Source organism: Canis lupus, chromosome 5 (genome assembly GCF_003254725.2).
Source record: "Canis lupus dingo isolate Sandy chromosome 5, ASM325472v2, whole genome shotgun sequence".
Classification (NCBI taxonomy): Eukaryota; Metazoa; Chordata; class Mammalia; order Carnivora; family Canidae; genus Canis; species Canis lupus.
Genome location: NC_064247.1, coordinates 51,773,071 through 51,795,110, shown reverse-complemented (window position 1 = coordinate 51,795,110; position 22,040 = coordinate 51,773,071). Strand labels below are relative to the sequence as shown.

Below are 22,040 nucleotides of genomic sequence, written 5' to 3'. Positions count from 1 at the left end.
GAGAGAGAGTACACAAGCCCAAAGTCACCTAGAGAAATAGCTGCAAAGCCAAGACCGGAAAATTGGGCACTCTGGACAATAACCCTATACTTCACTCAGTATATTTTAGGGTTTCTCAATCTCAGAACTATTGATATTTCAGGCTGAATAATTTTTGTTGTGGGGGTTATCTCGTGCATTGTAGGGCAGCATCCCTGTTCCACTTGGTAGATGTCCCACCAGTTATGATAACCACAAATGTTACCAACCCTACCAAATGTTTTGATGGGAAAAAATTTGTCTTGGTTGAAAATTCTTGGTATACAATTCAATTCCATAATGTTTAACCAACTCATATTCTATGCATCAGATACAGCATAAAACACAAAGAAGTATCAAACAAGACCCTCAGCATGCTTTCTGTCTAGTGAGGACAATGTAGAGGTGTGCACACAACAACCTACCACATGCAAGCCAAACATACCCACCTTCAAATTGCCTGAGAGGGCAGAAGAGGGAGAGGTCAATGCCTGTGGAGGTAGAGGGAACTGGCTTCCCCTTAGCCAGGTGAAGAAGGTTTTATGGATGGGGCAGCTCATATTTTGCGTTAAAGACTGTGTAAGACTCTGATGGACCTCAGAGGGCCTACAGGGAAGGCAGTTCAGATAGTGGTGTGTCCCAAGCAGGAGCACAGACCACATTGTCTAACTAGATAAGCTATGGCCTTTCTTTGAAAAGTCCAGCTTCTCTTGCCGGGATTCCAAGGCCTTTCAACTTCTTCATCTCCAGCTTTACCTCTTTGCTTTGTTTTGGACTTTGGGCTCATGACATAGCATGGTGCTTTCACCTCTATGTCCTTGATTATACCCTCCTTTTTGCCCGATCCTCCACTACTTTACAACCTCTCCCTCTCACCTTCCTCCCAAGCTTGCCGAAATCCTATACTTCCTCAGGGACTGAGTCTCTAAGGGGGCCCTGCTCCATATGCTACACTCTCATGATAATGTTTATATATACATATTTTTCCCATGACTACTCAGTAGTCAACTATGATTTTAGCTTGAAGACAAGAACTGTGACAATCATTTCAGTATTTCAAACATTTAATAAAGCACCTGGAATTAAACAGGGGCTCAATTATGGCTAATAAATAAAAACTGAAATGAATGAAATAGTCACCAAAAGTTTTAGTAGCCTGTGAAAACACTAATGATGTATTTATGAGGTGAAGATAAAGTTGAATTTACAATCTATAATTGCCAATGCCACAAAACAAATTGAGAAAAGACTGGAAGGAGATAGGTCCAAATGTCAACACTGGTTTTCTTAGAGTTCTAAGATAGCTAGTGACTTTTATCTTTGCCTTTGTGATTTTCTAAAATTTAAAAAATGCCAATAGTAAACTGCATTGCTGTGTAATCATGAAAATATAAGATATACTTTTTTTTTTAATACAAGGTATTTTAAATGGTTCCTGTGAGCATTGGCTGTTTTTAACATTGACATCCACTCCTTAGTGTATCATTAACATCCTGATTTGGCTTTGGAGAGCCTGCATTTCCCTCATTCTTAACCAGTGTCCCTTGAGCCAGCTTGACTCCAGCCCAAATCACATTGGTCCAGCATGTAACCAACACTAAATCAATCAATGCAAACCTTAGGCTTGAGATTGATTCCACCACTGAGCATGACCCACCAGATTGATCAGGGAGGATGAGATTCAGTGCTGAGTCTTTAACCTGAGTTGATAGGGAAGCAGACACTTTCTCTTTTTCACTGTACTGAGTACTAAAATGACATGAGTCCAGAGTTGCCAGAAGAACCACCCTGTCCAGATTAAGGAAGCTGTTAACCTAGAGGAAGCAGAACCAAGAGATAAAGACTTGGGTTCTTGCTTGGGTCCTGAATCAAGCCAGGCCTGAAGCTTCCCTGGATACCCTTTCCCTGTATCTATTTAAATATGATATGCATGATATTTAATACCTACAAAAGATGACTACTACTACTAATAAAATGAACATCCATGTGCTCACCACAAACACACCACTGTGTTTACCATTGCACGGACAATGTGCCCCTCCTTATCCTGTCTCCCTGCATTCCCTTCTAGCAGCAATTAGCATCCTTAAGATTATGGAAAGCAATCCTTTTCTTTATAAGAAATAATCTACCACGTATGCACATATCCCTAAATAATACATTCTTCAGACTTGGTTGTTTTTGTGCCTTATAAAAATGGAACCACACATACATAGTCTTCCGAGAATTGCTTTTTCCACCCAACATTAGTCTCCAAGATTCATCTGTGTTGTTACAGGTAGCTGTAGTTCATTTATCTTTAGCACTCTAAGAATTTTCATTTCTTTTTATAAAGAACTTTAATAGAAGTTGCGAAAGTGCCAACATTCTCCATGGGAAAGGAAGGAAAAACAAATGAGTATTTGAGCACTGCTTTCTACATTTCAGGCACTATGATAGTCACTGTATGCATACCGTCCCTTACCCCCACAGAAAAATCCTATGAAGTGGGTATGATTACCTCCATTTCACAGATGGAGACATAGATTATCATGCTTTCAAGATTATCAAGCTGGTCAAGTGCAGCGATGTTCTGTTCATCGTCTTTCTAATCTACTCCCAGATGGCTTATCTTATGCCCTTCCAAGAAAAATTTAAGAAGTCCAATATTTTAAGAAGAAAATAAAATTAAAGCATTCCTTCAGTGCTTAAGTGGGAAGGCTGTGGGGGTTCAAGTTCTGGTTCTGCTATTTCTTAACTGGGTCCTATACCTAAGTGTCCTCATCTACAAAATGAGGAAAACAATAGTACCTACCTCCTTGGAGAATGTGGAAGAAGTTACTATACCAAATAACAGCAGTAGGCCTGCCACATAGTAGATCCTCAATCAATGCTGGCTGTTTTCCCATATCCACGCTTTAGCCTCACTTGCCAAACATCACATACCTTGTATTTCATTGCTCCTCACCTTTGATCATTGTGAATGTTTTCTAATAGGTGTCCCTGATTTCCCCCAGGCCCCCGTGGCAATGTCAAAGTATTTCTAAAACATAAATGTGACATTTGATTTTCCGGCTTAAAACCCTTCATTCCAACTCATCACCCACCGAAGCAAGTTCATAAATTGACACAATCAATTTATACTGTGAAATTATTGATCCACTGACGATTTCCAAAACATACGATGTGTTTCATGCTCCCTCATCTTTGCATATTCTGTTCCTGTTCCCTGGAATGTTCTCTCCTGCATCTGACCTGTTCTTATGTTTCAAAACTGAGCTCAGATATTACCTCCCCTCCTCATTTCAACCCAGAGTCAAGCCCTTCTCCTTTAAGCCAATGACACCTACACGTGTCACCTGTTGGGCAAATCATTGCTACAGTTATTTGTTTTCCCTGTTTTGTCCTTCTGCAGTAGACTCTCAGCACCCAGAGGGCAAGAGCAGAATTTTCTTCACTTCTGATCTGCAATTCCTAGTTAATAACCAGGCACTCAAGAATGGTACTTGTGGTATTCAAGAATGTTGAATTAAATGTAGTTGAGGTCTTCAGCTTTGCTAGGTTAAGGAACTAGAAAATAGAGAGGCTTGGAATTATGCTACTCTGATCAGGAGAATTATTGAAATTCCCCCTGCAGACTGGGGAGCTGGCATATTATCATGGAATTTATTAGACCCTGGCACAAGTTCACTTTTATAGGCAGAGCATCTATTTTAATGGTTACATACATAACCACAGTTTTCAATCTGCTCCTTTTCTCCCAAGAGAAAATCATGGAAAGAATCATGGAAGGACAAAAATGGAGAGAAATAAGTCCTCAGTATTACTTTCTTAAGACATATCACAGAGAAGGAGGAACCTGATTCACAAGAAAACATACACTTGGAAATACCTGGAAAATGAAATTAGAACAATGAATAAGCTTATTAGATTTTTTTCTGCCTTGAGTATCTTTTTCAAATTACTAGTCTGAGCAATGTATCAACACTGAATTGCCCACTTGTTTCAGATCTGTGAAGTTTCTCTATTATAAAGCTTTTTACAGAAAAGTTGCAATAAAGCTTAGAGCCAGAGGTTTTATGTTTAAATGATAAATTTGGCACTTCCTAGCTGGAGAGCTTTGGGAAAGTGACTTCATAGAGTATTAGTTTCTTCGTCTGGCAACTGAATAACAGAACCTAATTCATGGGTCAATTGCAATGATCAAATGAGGTAATGCTCATAATGCAGTTAGCACAGCACCTAGTCCTTGGTAGATAACCAGTAAATGTTAGCTTGTAGAATCATTCCGTTCCTTTCTCAAACTGGTGACAATAGCAAAGTGGGTCAGGGGTGGGGGTGGGGGGAGTTGCATTTGAACCAGCTCTTATGTATCCTGTAGGTATAGGCATGACAATCTGCCAGGTCTTCTTAGAATGATGAAGGTAGTCTTGAAAGATGGTTTTCTTGGGAAAACTTTAAGAAGAGACAGATTTAAACTGTTATTTGAAAGATGATCAGCTTTGATTTCATAGAAGGCAAAAGGAAGCCATTCTGGTTAGAAAATACATCCTAAATACATTACAGGAATCCATTTATTCCTTCTTCTTTTTTACCAATACACCTCCTCCTCCTCCCCTATTTAACTGGGAATGTAGGTGTCCACCTACTTCCAGTCTTCTTTGTTACTCAGCAAGACCAAATGAGTAACTTAAGAAGGATGGGGCATTATGACCCAGCTATTGCACTGCTGGGGATTTACCCCAAAGATACAGATGCAGTGAAACGCTGGGACACCTGCACCCCGATGTTTATAGCAGCAATGTCCACAATTGCCAAACTGTGGAAGGAGCCTCGGTGTCCATTGAAAGATGAATGGATAAAGAAGCTGTGGCCTATGTATACAATGGAATATTACTCAGCCACTAGAAACGACAAATACTCACCATTTGCTTCAATGTGGATGGAACTGGAGGGTATTATGCTGAGTGAAATAAGTCAATCGGAGAAGGACAAACATTATATGGTCTCATTCATTTGGGGAATATAAAAAATAGTGAATGGGAATAAAGGGGAAAAATGAGTGGGAAATATCAGAAAGGGAGACAGAACATGAGAGACTCCTAACTCTGGGAAACGAACAAGGGGTGGTGGAAGGGGAGGTGGGCGGAGGGGGAGTGACTGGGTGATGGGCACTGAGGGGGGCACTTGATGGGATGAGCACTGGTGTTATGCTATATGTTGGCAAATTGAACTCCAATTAAAAAAAAAAAAGAGTGATGAGGCATGACAAAAGGCATTGTTGTGGCTTACTTCTTGTGACAAATTTGCTTGTTCTGTATGCCTTCTTCCTTGGTTGTGAGAACTGGACGGGTGTGATGTAGAGAAGAGTTATCTTTGTTCATGCAGACAATGAAGGTGTGGAAGCAACAGGACAGAGAAACTGGGTTTTTGAAAACAACTAATATGCCCATCTGGACAGCCCAGCAGCTCTGATTTTATGAGAGAGCAATACATCTTCCTTCTCATTAAGTCACTGCTGTTTGATTTCTGTTATTACAGCCAAATCAATATCCTAACTAACCACACACACCATGAGGATATATGTGGAGGTAGAAATGAGCCTGACCTGTATGGGGGACAGAGCAGAGACTGTTCTGAGTGGGGAAGAGGGTTATTAAAGAGGAATGGGTAAAGGCAAAGACAAGACCCTGGCTTCTAGATTCTTGATGGGAAGAAGGCTAGAGATTCTGAACTGAGGGTGAAATAAAGCCTCCCTACCCATAGGCCACTAAAAAAGACTGGAAGAAAATTAAAGATAATTTAGGAAAAAGAACCAAGAAGACATATTCCTCTCATTCCAATTCAATTCAGCATTAGCTCAATTCACAGAGTAGGAGGAGGGGTCAATAGACAGAGTCCAAAACATCTTCACTAAGGGCTGGTTCACTTTCTGCTAATGGCCATCTGCACAGATGGAACTCAGGATGAAGAGAGGCAGCCCAGTCCATTTTGAAGAGCCCTCTGCAAGCTTGCGCTGACCATAATCACTTTTCCCCATTGTTCTAATTCCACCTCCTTGGGCCATAGGAAACAAGTAGAATCTTTGCATAATCCTTGCTTCAAATGAGAACTGCTCCTGTGTGTGAAGGTGGCTCCCACCTTATGAAGACTAATAACTTTTTTTTAGTGGATCCCTCCTATTTATACATTTCTAATTCTGTGTGCAGACACAATTCCCATCAAGGCTGTGCAGCTATAGGCAAATAAGTTTCTAGAAAGGGCCCACCCAGTTCTTGTTTTCTTTTTTACTCTGAAATGAAGAAGTTTTACTTTTCTAATTACAGGTCATCAAGTGAAGTGTATGTATATATACATGTGTTTGTATATACTACATATATTCATGTATACAGTGGCAGATATTAGAGGACAGGGAATGATGATGACTGTGGGGAACTAGAAATTAAAGATGTTAATGTTAAGAATTGAGGATTCTGGTTTATTGTTTGCTTAGCTTTGGTTTTTGGCTTTAAAGCTATGCCAGCCATGCAAAGCCAATCTGGAGGCTACATATAAACAAGGTTGTGACTTTTGGTTTGAGTGAGCCTACGGCCCTTGCTAGTCCTAAAATCTTGTCTTGCTTTTAAACCATCCCATTTTACAAAGTAGACTCTAACTAGACCTTGCTTTTGAACCAAATGGAACTTTGTGCTGGCTATCCTCCTTTTGCCCCTCCAAATCATCTCTCGATCCCTTTCCACCTGAGAATCTCACTGCTAAGGACTGCATCAAGCTGGGCACCTTGACTCCTGGTATCTAGTTGGGACTGGCCATTGAGAGGCACAGCATGAAACAGCAGGCAGAAGGAAAGAAAGGTCACTATACCCCAGTTCTTTCCTTATTGGTCTGCCAGTTGCAGAGGCTGAGTCCCTGTACTGAAGGCTATAGCCCCTGCCTACCAGTATTCCTCTACAGCTATTGGTCTCAGAGCATTCAGGTAGCCATCCCTTGACCCCTTCCCATTCAGATCAAAGAACAGAAATGCTTCCCTTTGGTTTGGATATTTCACTATCCCTTTTCGTTTCTTCTTAACTCTTCCCACACCGGTAAAAACTCCCTTTGCTAAAGCCTCCTCAGATCACCCTTTTGACTATACTATGTACCCTGCCAGGACTGTGACTAATTCGCTATTAATACTGTTCTTAATGCACTTCTGGGGGGGGGGGGAGCCCATATTAAACAGCCCATATATCTTAGTGTTTAAAACCTAATGTACAGGATGTAGTATCAACTAGATGTTCACTATGAGCTCTGTCCTTTCAGCATCCCCTGTCTTGGTTTCCAGGAATAGTTGAGGAACAGCTTCTTTCTTGATCCAATGCATGCAGAAGTACCAGTCATAGAACTCCTTGCCTGGGGGCACCTGGGTGGCTCAGTGGCTGGGGGTCTACCTTTGGTTCAGGTCATGATCCCAGGGTTCTGGGATCGCGTCCCACATCCAGGCTCCCCTGAAGGGAGCCTGCTTCTCCCTCTGCCTATGTCTCTGCCTCTCTCTGTGTCTCTCATGAATCAATAAATAAAATCTTAAAAAAAAAAAAAAACCTTGTCTGAGTCCTAGAATGAGCATGTGACTCAAGCTCTCAGGATTTTTTGAAATGGAACTAAGGGAAGAGGGCCCCTTCCTTTTGGGTGGGGATGCTAGGAACTGGGCGTGCCCAGGAATTGCAGTGACCATGTTTTAGCCTCAAGTAGAACATTGGGCTATGATAGAAGCCAAGTGAGGTTGAACCATAGGCATTAGAGAGTCTACATGGAGCAGGGGTGGTTAGTGTTTGGAGACCTTTCCTTCATTCTGAAAGCCTAGACACATACCAACCTTCCTGCAGTTTGCTTTTTTGTTTACATTCCTTTTTTTTTTTTTTTTTTTTTTTTTTTTTGCTTACATTCCTTTGAGTATAGGTTCTTTCTGGATTCATGTATCCCTCATAGAGATGGAGTTCAGGATTGGTCTGACTCCAACTGACCAGGCATGTGACCTCTTAGAGAAGATTTCAGCTCTACATGGTAAAATGTCTGCTGGATCCTTGCTTTTGTGTGGTGCTTTGAGGTTTATCAAATTTTTTTTTTACCTATTATTTTATCTTTACAACAGTCCTGGCTGACAAACAAGGCAGGGAGGGTTATCTCCTATTAACTGAAATGAGTCCTAGGGCTCAAAGAGGCAAAGGTCCCACTTTCAGCTTTGTTCTTTAACTTGGTGGGAGCATGTGGAGACACTGCTTAGAGAGGCTCAGTGACTGTGTTCATATAATTTGCTTCTGGATAGACCTTGGCTTATATCTATACCTTTATTTTGCCACTGTCTTCTTTATGTTTGAAGATAATTCTTTATGTTTGAAGATAATTCTTTACGTTCTTTACCTTAGGATACACAATTTGTTCTATTTCCACCTCCATCTTGAACTCTGGCATTCAGTGTTCCACTGTCCTCTGTGATGTACTATATATCTTGAGGCTTGGGGCTGGTTTTCTCCTCCTGATTTAATCTCTCTTGTGTCACTTCATCTATCTCTCTCTAAACAGGCCCAGTGACATTGCTTGTTAGGAACTGGAATCCAGGCCAGAAGGTCAGGTAGCTGAGGTGAATCAAGAACCTCAGTTAAACTGACTTCACCCAGTTCTTTCCATGTTATTTCTAGTGAGTGCAAATCAAGGCTATACCAAAAATCAGAGAAAGACTCTTTATTCAGAAATTGGTACATTTAGATTTTTCCCAAAATGGTGCCCTTTTGTAGACATGCCCTCCAACTGACGACTCTGAGGGTGGAATGGATTTTCTAGTCTCACTTTCAGTCACGATGTACAATCTCTTAAAAGTGTGGAAGTTGGAACAATACACTATGCTCTTTATAAATGAGACAAAGAACTGAAATAGAGGATACAGCCCAAATTAGCACCAGAGCAACTCCCACTGATGAGGAAATTATCCGACTGCAAATTACATACTGTGCTACTCCACAAGCTCCACTGAAGTTTAAGGTATTGCATTAATCAAAATGAAACAGAAAAAAAAAAAGCTAAAAAAACAAACGCATCAAGGTGAAGGGGAAAGAATATGAATCAGTATTTGCAATGCGCCTCCTATGCATCAATCTATATCAATCATATAAATACCATTCAAAAATGGACAAGATCTGGTAGAAAATGAAATGTCAGGAAGTGAAGGCACTTGGCTACTATCTAATTCAAGATTACAAGATAGGTTAGTTTGGCTTCAGAATTGCACCCTCCGAGGGCAAGATAGACTTTCTACTACTCAGTTGAGTAGTATTGATTAGAAAAATCATCTCTTGTGTCAAAGGAAGGTAATATATGAGATCTACTTACTACAGATAAAATGTAGTAAGATGAGAGAACATTTATAGATCACCAAGCATTTCTGTCAGGGCCTCAGGAATGACATACTCATTCCTGTCTGGTGACACGCTCAAATGAGAATAGCTGAGGAGGAACTAATTATAAAGGTCTAGGGAAGGGAAGAGAACCCTAAAAGATGGGGCAGTTGCCCAGAATTGGTAATACTGGAGGCTAATACTCCCAGCAGCAAAGTAAGAGGTGACAGAGGGCCATTGCCAGAACTCTAAATTTATAGAAGGAATTCTGTAGTACAGCCCCCTTGAAAGGATTAATGACATCTGGGACACAATCAAAGGTGACCTTCCAGGGACAGAATCAAAACAAACAAACAAAACCTTGACCTCGCCCTCCTCCCTTCCCTCTTCACCCAGAAGCCTTAGGGCATGAGAGCCCCCCCCCCCCATGCATTTCACACAGGTCAGTCTCCCAGGGCAGGAAATGAGAGTGTAAAGGGTCAAGAGGGGACTTAGTTGAGGGAATATATCCAGTACATCAAGAATTTCAGAAGAACAAATAGGATAAGAAAGATATTGCAGCTTATTTATTTTCTTGCAACTTAAGAATGAAGTATTCCTCATTTAGATGAAGTTTGACCAAAATAGATAAGAGGCACTTGTACCACTCTAGGTTGGCTACTCCTTTTGCTAATGATATAATAATGAGAAAATCATATGCAAATGAAATGACTATTTTAATAAGAAGTGAAGCAACATGTCTAGTTAACCATATCTCAGAGGTGGGCCTGGAAAGAGTTTGGGAAGTATTAGCACAGTGAATGTGGAGAAGAGCTTGGTTATTCAAAAGATTATAATCACAGTACTCCCTCCCCAAAATTGTGGGTGCACTAGACACTAGTTTCTTTGCAAACCTGATCACAGTCAATGTTAATCAAAGTAAATGTGATCCATGAAGGAAGAAATGAAGTCTAAGAGTTAGTGGGGACTAAATCCCATAGTATTGTTGGATGATTTTGGGTAGAGGACTATGTGACTTGAGTTGCATTTTAGTAGGATGTCCCAGGAAAATGTGTGGAGAAGAGACTGCATGGGGACATGGGTGAATACAGAGAGAACATCTAAGAAGTTGTTACAGTAATCCAGGCAAAGAAGATGGCAGTAGCAGTAGATAATAAGTGGCCATGGCCAGATTCCAAATACTTTAAGTAATGCCAATGAGATTAGCTGAATGACTAGATATTAGGTATGAGAGAAGAAGAGAGGTCAAGACTCAAGGTTTTCAGCCTAAGCACAGGAAAGAGAAGGTTGCCATTTATTAAGACAGAGAAGACTGTAGGTAAAACAGTATTTTCCTTGAGATGAGGGTAGAAATCAGGTTTTATTTTGAATATATTGACCTTGAGATGTGTATTAGACATCCAAGAAGGAATGCTAAGCAAGTTACTGGATATACAGGTCTGGAGCTCAATATAGATGTTTAGGTAGGTGATATACATTTGGGTATTGTCAGCACAGAGAGAGTATTTAAAACCATGAAACAGGATGAAGCTACCAAAGGAGTGAATCGAGACAGCAAAGCAGAATCTGGAGCATGCCAGAGTTTAGAATTTGAAAAAATGAAGAAGAACCAGTAAAGGAAAACCAAGGAGTGGTTGACAGGGAAGACAGAAAGACATATAATGACAATGCTACATGGGCAGAAACCAGAGTGGAAGGAAAGTAGGTGAGTCAATGTTTCCAAATACAAGTAAGAATTAGAACTTTGGATTTTTATACCTCATAGTATATGAAACAAGATTTCTAAGGAGTTTGTTTGAAAACTTGTTCATAATTGTATCTGGCTGTGTAAAGTATATTAGATACAAAGTAAAAAAAAATACTTGGTTGTGATAATTGCTATGAGTTGGAATTCTTGTTCCAATGTGATGTGACTTAAAAATCATCTAGTTGTCAAGCTCTGGATAAATTGGTAGAAAGGGCATTCATTCATTCATTCATTCATTCATTCAACAAGTAATGATTTATATGTCAGACACTGATATAAAAGCGGGGGACACAGTTGTGGACAAAGCAATGATCAATTCCAGCCCCAAAGAGCTTTCTTTTTCTAGCAATCCACGTGCAGGGTTAGAATAGTGAATAGGAGGCAAATCTCAGCAACCTCACTTAACAGATTGAGCAAATCACCTTATTCTCTTTCTCTTCTGCTGCCTCACCCAGAAAAAAGGATTCAGAAGAGGCATTAGTTTGCTAGGTTTATCATAACAAAGTATCACCAAGTCGGTAGCTTAAATAACAAAAATGTATTGTTTTATAGTTCTTGAAATTAGAAGTCTGAAATTAGGGTGTTGGAAGTGTTGGTTCCTTCTGAGCACTGTGAGGGAAAGGGTCTGTTCCAGACCTCTCTCCTTGCCTGGCAGATGATAATTTTTCCCTGGGTCTCTCCCAATTTTTCCCTGTGTTTCTGTATATTCAAATATTTCCCTTTTTTAAAAAAGGATTTTATTTATTTATTTGAGAGAAAGAGAGAGAGAAAGCAGGGAAGAGGGGCAGGGAGCCCAATGTGGAGTCCCATCCCATGACCTGAGTTGAAGGCATCATGACCTGAGTTGAAGGCAGATGCTTAACTGACTGAGACACCCAGGTGCCCTCAAATATTCCCTTTTATAAGGACATGGGTCATGTTGAATTAGGACCCTCCTTAATGACTTCATTTTAATTCAATTACCCTGTAAAGACACTACCTCCAAATAAAGTCACATCCTGAATTACTGATGCTTAGGACTTCAACATATTATTTTGGAGGAGAAGAGAAACAACTCAACTTATAACAGTATACCTACCCCCTTTGCCAGTTCTTTGGATGGCACAGTGGTTAGTGCTCACACTCTAGGCCAACCTGTCCACATCAGATTGGTCTTTGAGTGCTAAGGCTGCTTCTTCCTGACTTTTGTTACCTTACTTAACCTATTTGAGCTCCCACTTCATTGAAAACTGGGACCTACCTCATAGGCATTGTGAAGGTCAAATTAGCAAAATATGGATCTGGCATGTGCTAAGCATTCAATAAATGGCAGCTATTATTACTATATGTATTATAAATGACGGTAGACTAAGTTTATGTGTAAAAAGAAAAAAGGGAGGTAGAGGACTTTATAAAAAATAGTGTACTACAAAACCCAATATTTTTATTTCTAAATGGTTTTATGTCTTTTAGGGCATTTTTCACATGCTCCTAATAACCCACTTGGATGGATATTATTATTCCCATTTTACAGATGAGAACATTGAAGTCCAGAAATGGCTATAAAAAGGTAAGCAAGGGATTAGAGTATTTACAGTTCTCTCAGAAATCCCAGATACAGTGCTCTTTTCCTTTTTTTCCCCCTTTGTCATCCTATAGCTCTTAAGCCCACACGCTGAGCAAGTCACAATGTAAACTATCCAGACAAGAAGCTGTCCAAAGGAATTCAGAGCATCTTTGCGCTCCTTGCTGAATAATTAAAATCCTCAACACACTCAGGCTTGGATTGGTTTCCTAAACGCCTTCACGCTTTGGAAGCTGGGGAGTTTGGCTCCTCGGGGACCTTTATGTTCCTTTTCAAACCCAAAGCAATGGACTTGAAAATCTAAATCCAAAAAGCTAACAAAGACCTTATTAATTGTGGCTTCTTTATAAACAGGTTTTTTTTTTCCCCACTCTTTTCCCCCCTCGCTCTAGGCAACCCTTGCATAAAAATATCCATTCAGCCAACTGTTCACCAACTGTTCTTCCTCTCGCTGGCATACCTTGTGCCGCATTCTAAGATGCCAAAGCGCGTCTTTGCTGCAGCCCTCCACGCTGCCTGCCGGGCTTGCTGCCATAGGGTCCTGCTACAGGGGGGAGCATGTGGGAGAAGGGGAGGGGTGATGTCTCTGGCAGAGGAAGCCTGGGCCATGTGGCGATTAAGGCTAAGGTGGAAAGTCAGAACCCATGCCTTAGACTTTGCAGTCAGGAATAACCTAGGTTTGGATCTCCTCTCTGCTGTGTTCTTGCTGTGTGTTATCACTCAAATTATGTTACTCTCTGAGCCCAGCTTGGCTCTCCTGTAAAAGGCAGATAATAACTGTTTCTAAGAATTGTCATGATGATCAAATAAACTCGTGCATGTGATGGCCTTGATATGGTGCTTGGCATGTTACACAAGCTCCACAAATGTAAATTTCCTTTATCCTAAGAAACTCGTGGTCCAGGAATAGGGAGAAGCAAACTCACAAAAAGGGAAATCCACACAAGTGTTAAACATGAAGAAATACAATACTATAAAAGATAGCACAGGTAAATATCTGATGACTTACTCAGAAAGAGGAAATGGCTGCAAGTTCTAGATTTCAGAGGAGATTTTTGGAAGCTGAACAGAGACCTGTTATGCTCTTTTTCTAGCCCAGCCCCTTCACTTAATATCCAGGTAAATTGAGGCAAATAATTCCTTAATTAATTCCACAAACATTCACAGGTACTGACATGGGTTAGGGCTAAGCCATGGAAACACAGATGAATGGTCTCTTCGCTTGACCTTCTGGAACTCACAGGGAAGCTGGCTCACAGAGGAACCTGTTTGCAGGCTCCCTGCAAACACATAGCAGCAGGTCAGAGAGACAGAATCACATGGGTGCTAATGGAACAGTCCCGCAGGAGGGGGACAGACTAGGGAAATATTAGCTCTGCTATACCTAACATTATGGCCTTGGCAAGTGGCTTAACTTTTCTCAGCCTTGTTTTCCTCCTTGGAAAAATGAATAGAATAACAGTTACTTCCTCGGGTTGCTGTGATGATTAAATGGCAAAATGCTTGTGAAGGCATAGAGCATAGAAGGTACATAAGAGTTCAGTAAAGGCTAGCTGGTATAATTTAAGGTAAAGATGTATATACATATCCTTAAATTTCAAAATTATGATAATATGTACATGTATATATATAGTATATGTGTATATATAATGTGTGTGCATATGTATATTAGATATGTATATAATTGTTATGCATGTGTGTACACACACACACACACACACACATAGTTCTAAAAAAATGCTGTTGAAAACCCTTGATCTTTGAAGTTTTTAATGTCTCCCTTTTTTCAAAGTATCAGTTGGGTTCAGCTTTTTCCCTGTGACATATCAGATTTCCTATGATCAACTCACCCACCCCCAACAGTAACTCTGGCCAACTGAATCCCCCATACTCCCATCATGATGAATATTTTCAAGGGTCACTTCCTGAAACTTTTTCAAATCTGCAAGTTTGAAAGGTTTATATGATAGCAAGCATGTCATAAGTTCATAAAGTTTTCAAAAAACAAAAACTGGCACTAAACTCAAATTCTTTCCTCAAAAGGCCAATAGATGGGCAAGATATGTTCTTCACTTAAAACTAAGTTTATAGGATAAGGGAAGCAATTGGGCTTAAATTGAAGCTTAGACAGTGAGGAAGGAACTCAGTCTGTCACAGCTGTCCTAAAGTCTGGCTCAACAACATGGTAGTTAAAAGAATGGATTCAGAAATTAAGTGATCTCAATTTGAATCCTGGCTATGCTTCTGCTTAGCTGGATGATCTTGAGCAAGTAATTTAACTTCACCCAGTCTCCTTCTACCCATCTTATCTCTAAACAGGATCTTTATAGTGCCTGCCTTACAGTTTTGCCACAAATATTGAATGTGACAGCACATGGACACTGATTATCACTGTAACTTCCCGGTATATAATGATTTCTCAAAAAGTATTAATCATTGTTGATATTACTCCTTTTATTTTTCAATGGGTATGAATGTATGTTTAATCAGAAATTTTTATTCAGAATGATTTTGTTTCACTGGGGCCATTTCTTTCAGTAAGCTTCATCAACTAGGCAATAGACATGCCCCTTTCTATTATCATCTCATCATTCAAAGAAGAATTTCTAAAATATTCTTAAACTCTCCATTGACATGGTTTAATTCAATAGCCACTTTAGTGCCTTTACTACCTTACTCATTACCAAAATGTTTGCTCAGTCTCACATCTGTCTCCCAGTATTTTCACAAACACTACCAATGAGGTTTGGCCTTTCACATAAGTTTTTGCCTTACTAGAGAAAATATAAGTGATACCATTAAGAATCTCAACAGTTCACTTTTATTGATTCTCCTCCAATTTTGTTCTTCATTTTCTTACCTCTGTAAGTTTATATACCTTTATATATGCTGCATGCCTCTTCCTTAGGTTCGCCTTTTCCCTCATCCTCTTTACCTGGCTTTTTCTTCCAAATCCTTCAAGATTAAGCTCATAAATGGCTGTATCTACTCATTCAACCAAAAATATTATGGGATCATGAACTTTGTTCCAGGTATTGTGCTATGTGCTGGAGATATAAGGTAAGCAAAACAAATGTGGGTCCTACCTTAACAGGACTTAGGGTCTAGAAGCTAGACAGACATTGATGCAATTATCATACACACAAATGACTTGAAACCATGACATATGCCATGAAAGAAATTCCCAGGATGCCATGAGAATATATAACAGATGATCTAGTCATTTATGAGGGGTCGAGGAAAGCATCTCAGAGGAAGTGACATCAGGCTAGTCTAGGAATCCTCCTCTATAGTTTGAATAATATATATATTTTTAATTTTTATTTATTTATGATAGTCACAGAGAGAGAGAGAGAGAGACAGGCAGAGACATAGGCAGAGGGAGAAGCAGGCTCCATGCACCAGGAGCCCGACGTGGGATTCGATCCCGGGTCTCCAGGATCGCGCCCTGGGCCAAAGGCAGGCGCCAAACCTCTGCGCCACCCAGGGATCCCTATAGTTTGATATCAACTTCAGCCTGTAGATATTGTTGCATTTACCATGGTATATCATATTCTCTCTCTACTTGTTTCTCTATCCTACTAACCTGTGAACTTCTTGAAGGCCTAGTGAAGCATCTTATTCCCAGGACATGCCATGAGCCTGGCACTTTTTAGGGGATCAAGAATTAATAATTAAACGATACTGTTTTGTTGTTGCTGAAAGAAGATGCATCTTTAAAGACTCCTTGAGCTTTAATATTTTTCTCTCAATCTGGCCCAGAAACAGTCCTGAAAATTCTAAACACCCTGCTCAACGCCCATGCTGCTGCCCACTTCCCCTTTCCCCCTTAATCATCCCATGGGAAGAGGTGCTGTAACTCCAAATTAGCCCCAGGGCAGCTCTCATCTGCTCTGCCGCCAAACTCATATCGCATTACACTTAATACATGTGTATAATGAATGCTGCACGCATTTGGCAGTGCTTCTGTGCACCATGTCATTATAAGCTGTATTGACAGCAAACAAGTCACATATTCTCCCTGCGAACACTACAGGAAAAAAGAACATATAATTTTGTTGTTGTTTGTACATTTTTTCCCAAGTCACATTGGACACCATTTGCCTTTCATTAGAAACACCATGCTGACAGTAAAATCACATATCCCCAACACACAAAGAGGAGGATAACAAGCTGTTTGGGCCCCCTGTGAAGGGAAGGAGCAGTGGTGTGGCCTTTGGGGAGGGGCTAGGGTAACAGAAGAGGGTGTTTCTAGAGTAGCTCAGAGCCCCTAAGAAGGGAGTTGATGCTCTCTTGCCCTGCAGAGTCTGTCTGTGTCACATGCCCTGGAGTTTTACCCTCCTCAAGTCTTGCCTCATTTGTTCACTTATCCATCCATCCATACATCCATCCATACATCCATCCACACATTCATCCATCCATCTGTTCAGCAATGTATCTTGAATTGCTACATATTCTTTCTGGAATTAAGTTAGGGAGAAGCTTATTTATTTTTTATTTTATTTTTTTAGGGAGAAGTTTAGAATGCTAAAATATATTGAGCTCTTACAATAGGCATTTGCTACATATTTAATTTTTACAGAAACCCTACGAGATCATTATTACTGACGTTTACAGAGATTTAATAACTTATCTCCGAAAGTTAAAGTGATTTGCTCAAACTTACCAAGAAAATAAGATCAGGATTTGAACCTAGGCCTATCTCATTACAGAAAGTAAATAAATGAAGAAGTTTGCTGAGTGTGTATAGTGTGAAGCACTGCCCATATTTCCAGGATAGAATTGATATGGTAATCATTCACACCCCAACTCCTCCCCCACCCAACAAGCTCCTTTATTTATTCATTTAATGCAGACTCAATGGCTTCTCTGTGCATAACTCTGTGAATTTCCTGAGAATAGGGTTGACGTCTTAGTTATTTTTCTAGTTCTGGGCTATAGCAGAATGCCTGGAACAGAACAAAAATCTATTGGGGAGAAAGAAACAAAAGGAGAAGAGATAGAGGCAGGAAGTTCAGTGTCTAGTAGAAGATAGGCATGTAAGCCATGAACTGAGATCAAATAAGACTAAATAAAGGTATATGTTATTTGCTGGAGAAACAATATCTAATAGGTGGTTAATGGTAACTAGAGGAATAAAAAATTGTGATATTAGAGGTCATGTTAAAGCAAGAGTGAGAATGTGGTACTATTATTAAATGTATAATTGAGGCATAGTAGGAAACAAGGCTAGAAAAACAGTTTGGAGCCAGATCATGAAGAGTCTTGGGTCTCTTTCTATTTTATTCACTAGGGGTTGGAAAGGTTTATCTCATATAAGTTGCCTTTCACATGAACTTGTAAACTTTTCTTCTAGAAAAGAATGAAGAAAAGCAACAGCATTGGGTGAATTGAATAATTCAGTCATCAAGAATATGGCCTTAGAAGCCAGGCAGTCCTGACTTCAAATTTTGCTCCAGCTCCTAATAAGTGTATCACTTTGAGCAAGCTAATTATATTCTTTAACCTCTTGGCTCCTCATATACAAAAGCAAGATGATAGAACCCACCTCATGGGAAGTGAGGATACATGAAATAAATAGGAGAATATTCTTAGTTTTTGGCATATGTTAAGCTTTTGATAATAATGCTGTTGATTATTACTTCTAGTTATATTATTCTTAGTCTGTAGGCTCAGGTACAAGCTGGAGATACTCACAGAGAGAACATAGTCTCTAGTTTGGAAGTGCATCATCTCTCCATTCAATACCATTTACTGAGAACCTACAAATCATCTCCAGTAGCATTCTATTAACTGGTAAAGCACAAAGAAGAAAGGAAAAAGGAACAGTGTTGTCCTTAGCTTAAAATTTTCTCACTATGGTCTGTTTTAATGAGTTATTTTAAGGAGGCAGCAAAAACTTAAATTTGGCTGCAAGTTTTCGCAGCTATTTCATTTGGGTGGAGTCACTATTCTGACCTCTTGAATCTGGATAGATGTTAAAACTTATTTTGATCATTAGCATATGGGAGAACTGACTTTTTTGTGAGTTCTGGAGACTGGGTCTTAAAAGGAGGAATGTTATCCTATTGCCATGATGTAAGCAAACTTGTGTGGACTACTGGAGGATGAGAAACCACATGGATTAGAAATGAGGCACTTTAGCCAACACATAGCCCCAAATATTAGACCTGTGAGCAAAAACTTTTCCGCTAAGTCAACCCCCCAGATGAATGCAGCTGTATGAATGAGCCCAGAGAAACCAGCAGAGGAACTGCCCAGCCAACCCATAAAACCACGAGAAACATTGTCATTATTTAGGCCTCCATTATATTTTGGGATAATTTGTTACACAGTAATATTTAATTCAATAGAAGCCTTCACTGGAATGGCAAGGAGGTCTTTTAATCATTTAAAATTTTGGTTAAACTTTTTGTGCATGGGCACCCCTCTATTTTTTTCCGGGAATCTTGTATATTCCTTTAATCTACTTTTTAAGGGAGTATATACACCAAGAAAGTTAAGAACCACTGTTCTAGAGGCACCTGGGTGGCTTAGCGGTTGAGCATCTGCCTTCAGCTCAGGTTGTGATTCCAGGGTCCTGGGATACAGTCTTACATCAGGCTCCCCACAGGAAGCCTGCTTCTCCCTCTGCCTATGTCTGTCTGTCTCTCTCTCTCATGAACAAATAAATAAAATCTTTAAAAAAAAAACAGAACTGCCATTCTATGTCTAGAGTATAAATATCAAGAGCTCTTAAAATTTTAGCTTTAGGGAGGGGTTTGTTGCACAACAAAGAGCAGTCAAATGCACTTGAGCTGCAATGCCACTGGAGCTGTCCTGGGTGCTGATTGCATTGTCTTGCCCATTTCTTGGTAATTTAGCACTTTTGTAGGTTTAGACCACCTTAAGCCTTTCCTTACAGGTAGTTACTTGGTCACACTACTAAATCACATTAAATTATGCCATTCTTTGTTAAACAACAAGGGACCCAGATGACCTGCAAATGCTCACCTGTTTGATCCTGTACATGTAGCATTGTATGTAGTTTTGTCCACTATTACGGCTGTGATTATTACTGTCATAATAGCTGGGAGTATTTAAACTTAAGTATACTTGAGTGAGATGCTATACCTAAGCAGATATGCTCCCCTCATTCCCATGAGGTTCCTGAAAGGTCTCCCAAGGTGTAGAGTTGGAAAATATCTGATTTGATTTAGAGAGCAGGTGGTCAAGCATATAGCTTCTGGATTAAACTAACTAGGTTATCTGCTGAATCATCTTAAAGAAATTTGTACATCATAAAAATAGTATCTACTTGACTGTTTTTTGAGGGATAAACTGGTTAAATAAAGTATATAAATAAGGTAATATATTCAAAGTACATAAAAGGAGACTTAGTCCACAGTAAGTGCTCAATATATGTTAGCTATTTTAATGAATATGGTTAATGATAATTATAATAACTGATTATAATGGTGGTAATAAAGACAAGCCTTTCTAGCTCTGATACTTACTAGCTGTGTGACCTTAACTTCTTAAAAGTTTTAGTGTTATATAAACTGGGGATACATGCTTGTTGTCGTAGTTAAATGAGAAAATGAAAGAGAAAATATGGTATAAAACATATAACAAATACACAATATAAATAATATTTTATTCTCTTCTGGGTCTCTCTTCTTTCCTAACATTCAGCAGATCCTGGAATATTACCGAAAAGTGTGTGTGTGTGTGTGTGTGTGTGTGAATCTGTAACAATAGAAAGTATAAATGTCCCTTAATAAAATGATAGTGCATTCATAGAAATCATTCTAGAGTATCTCCTGTGCCCTATCTGCAAGAGAGAACTCCCTCTCAGTCTACTGCTTGTTGCCTTGCTTTTTAAGCTGAAATAGATTAAAACAATAGCATCAATGGAGGTATACTTTTCTTCCATCCCTCTTTAATTAGCTGTGAACCACAGGGCTTTCCAAGTGTGAACAGAATCAGAGGAGGCAGGAGGAGCAAAACCTACTAGGTTTGAGCTCCTAGGCCAAAGTAGCATTTAACTGGAAACCATTCTGAGAATCTAGATAAAAGATGCTATAAGATCTTCACCCATTCTTTAAAAACAAACCTTGTCCATCAGCCATTACCAACTGAAGTCTCAAAAACTGGCATGCACATTTTAAGGACAGGAAGAAGAAAGTATAAATTTTAGAATTGCAGTAGAACACAGATGCATGAGTCAGGAGGTCTTTGCTTTACACTGCCACAAACTATTGTGTGTGTGTGTGTGTGTGTGTGTGTGTGTGTGTCCTTTATATCTAATCTTCTGACTCTTAATTTTCCTATCTATAAAACAGGAGTTGGGTTTATCAAATGCCTTTCCTATGCAGAACCTCACAACAATGTTGTTAAAGAGGTATTTTTATGCCCAGAATTCAAATCAGGAAACTGAGACTTAGAAAGCTTAACTTCCTCAAAGATACACAGCCCGGAAACAATGGAACACAAGAATCCATGCATCTACGTCTTTCTGAATTCTTCCACAATCATAAGGCTTTTCATTTTTAAAACCCCTTCCAGGTCTATCAGTGTTGTGTCATCTATATATTGTAGAATTGTTGGATGATAAATAAGAACATGTAAGTTCTTAAACCTTTATTTGTCATTTTCATTTATCTGGAATAGTTGAGAAATAAACTTAATTACCTGGTTACCTAATCATCACACATATTATGTATTGATGTTCACTTTTCAAACAGCAAAACTTATTTAAGAATGCAGTATTTCTCAACCAGTGGGTACAAATCCCAGAAGAGTTGTGAAATTTTTACAAGGAGTTCAAGAATCTGTATATCAACCTAATATTGTTTATAAATTGAAAAAATAATATCTGAGCAACATATACATTAATATTTTAAAATATATGTGTGTTGATCCATAGATATTAATGTGTCCAGGTTTCTTCATGTAATATTTGTAACTACTTAACATGTGAGCTCATTTAAAAATGACACTGTGCTATTCATTGTAACGTAGTTACATGCTCTTTCATCTAATGAACACCAAAGCAGAGCTATTACCATGCATTGCAAAACTTCTCAATGTTAAAAAGGAGGCCTCTGCTTAAAATGTTAGAAGCTGCTTCTTCCCATATAAGATTACAAGGTACTTAAAATATATTGTCTCATTTGTTTCTTGCAATCAAATCAACAATCATTATAGAACATCTCTGAGAGCAAAGCTCTTTCTAGTTCCCTTTCTGTCCGGTTGGATCCTGGATAAATGGAGATTTAATGTCTTTCCATTTTAGATAAGTTCTGTGCTTTGGGAGTTGTAGTCAGTAAACCCTAAAAGTGCAACGAAAAATAGACCCCAACTGGAGGTGGGACGGTTT

At 39.3% G+C, this 22,040-nt stretch overlaps 1 protein-coding gene across 17 annotated transcripts in view; it reads right to left on the bottom strand.

The window, feature by feature from the left end:
• Positions 1 to 22,040, bottom strand: part of DAB1 (DAB adaptor protein 1) — a 1,117,693-nt gene that overhangs the window by 834,673 nt on the left and 260,980 nt on the right. The window lies entirely within an intron of this gene.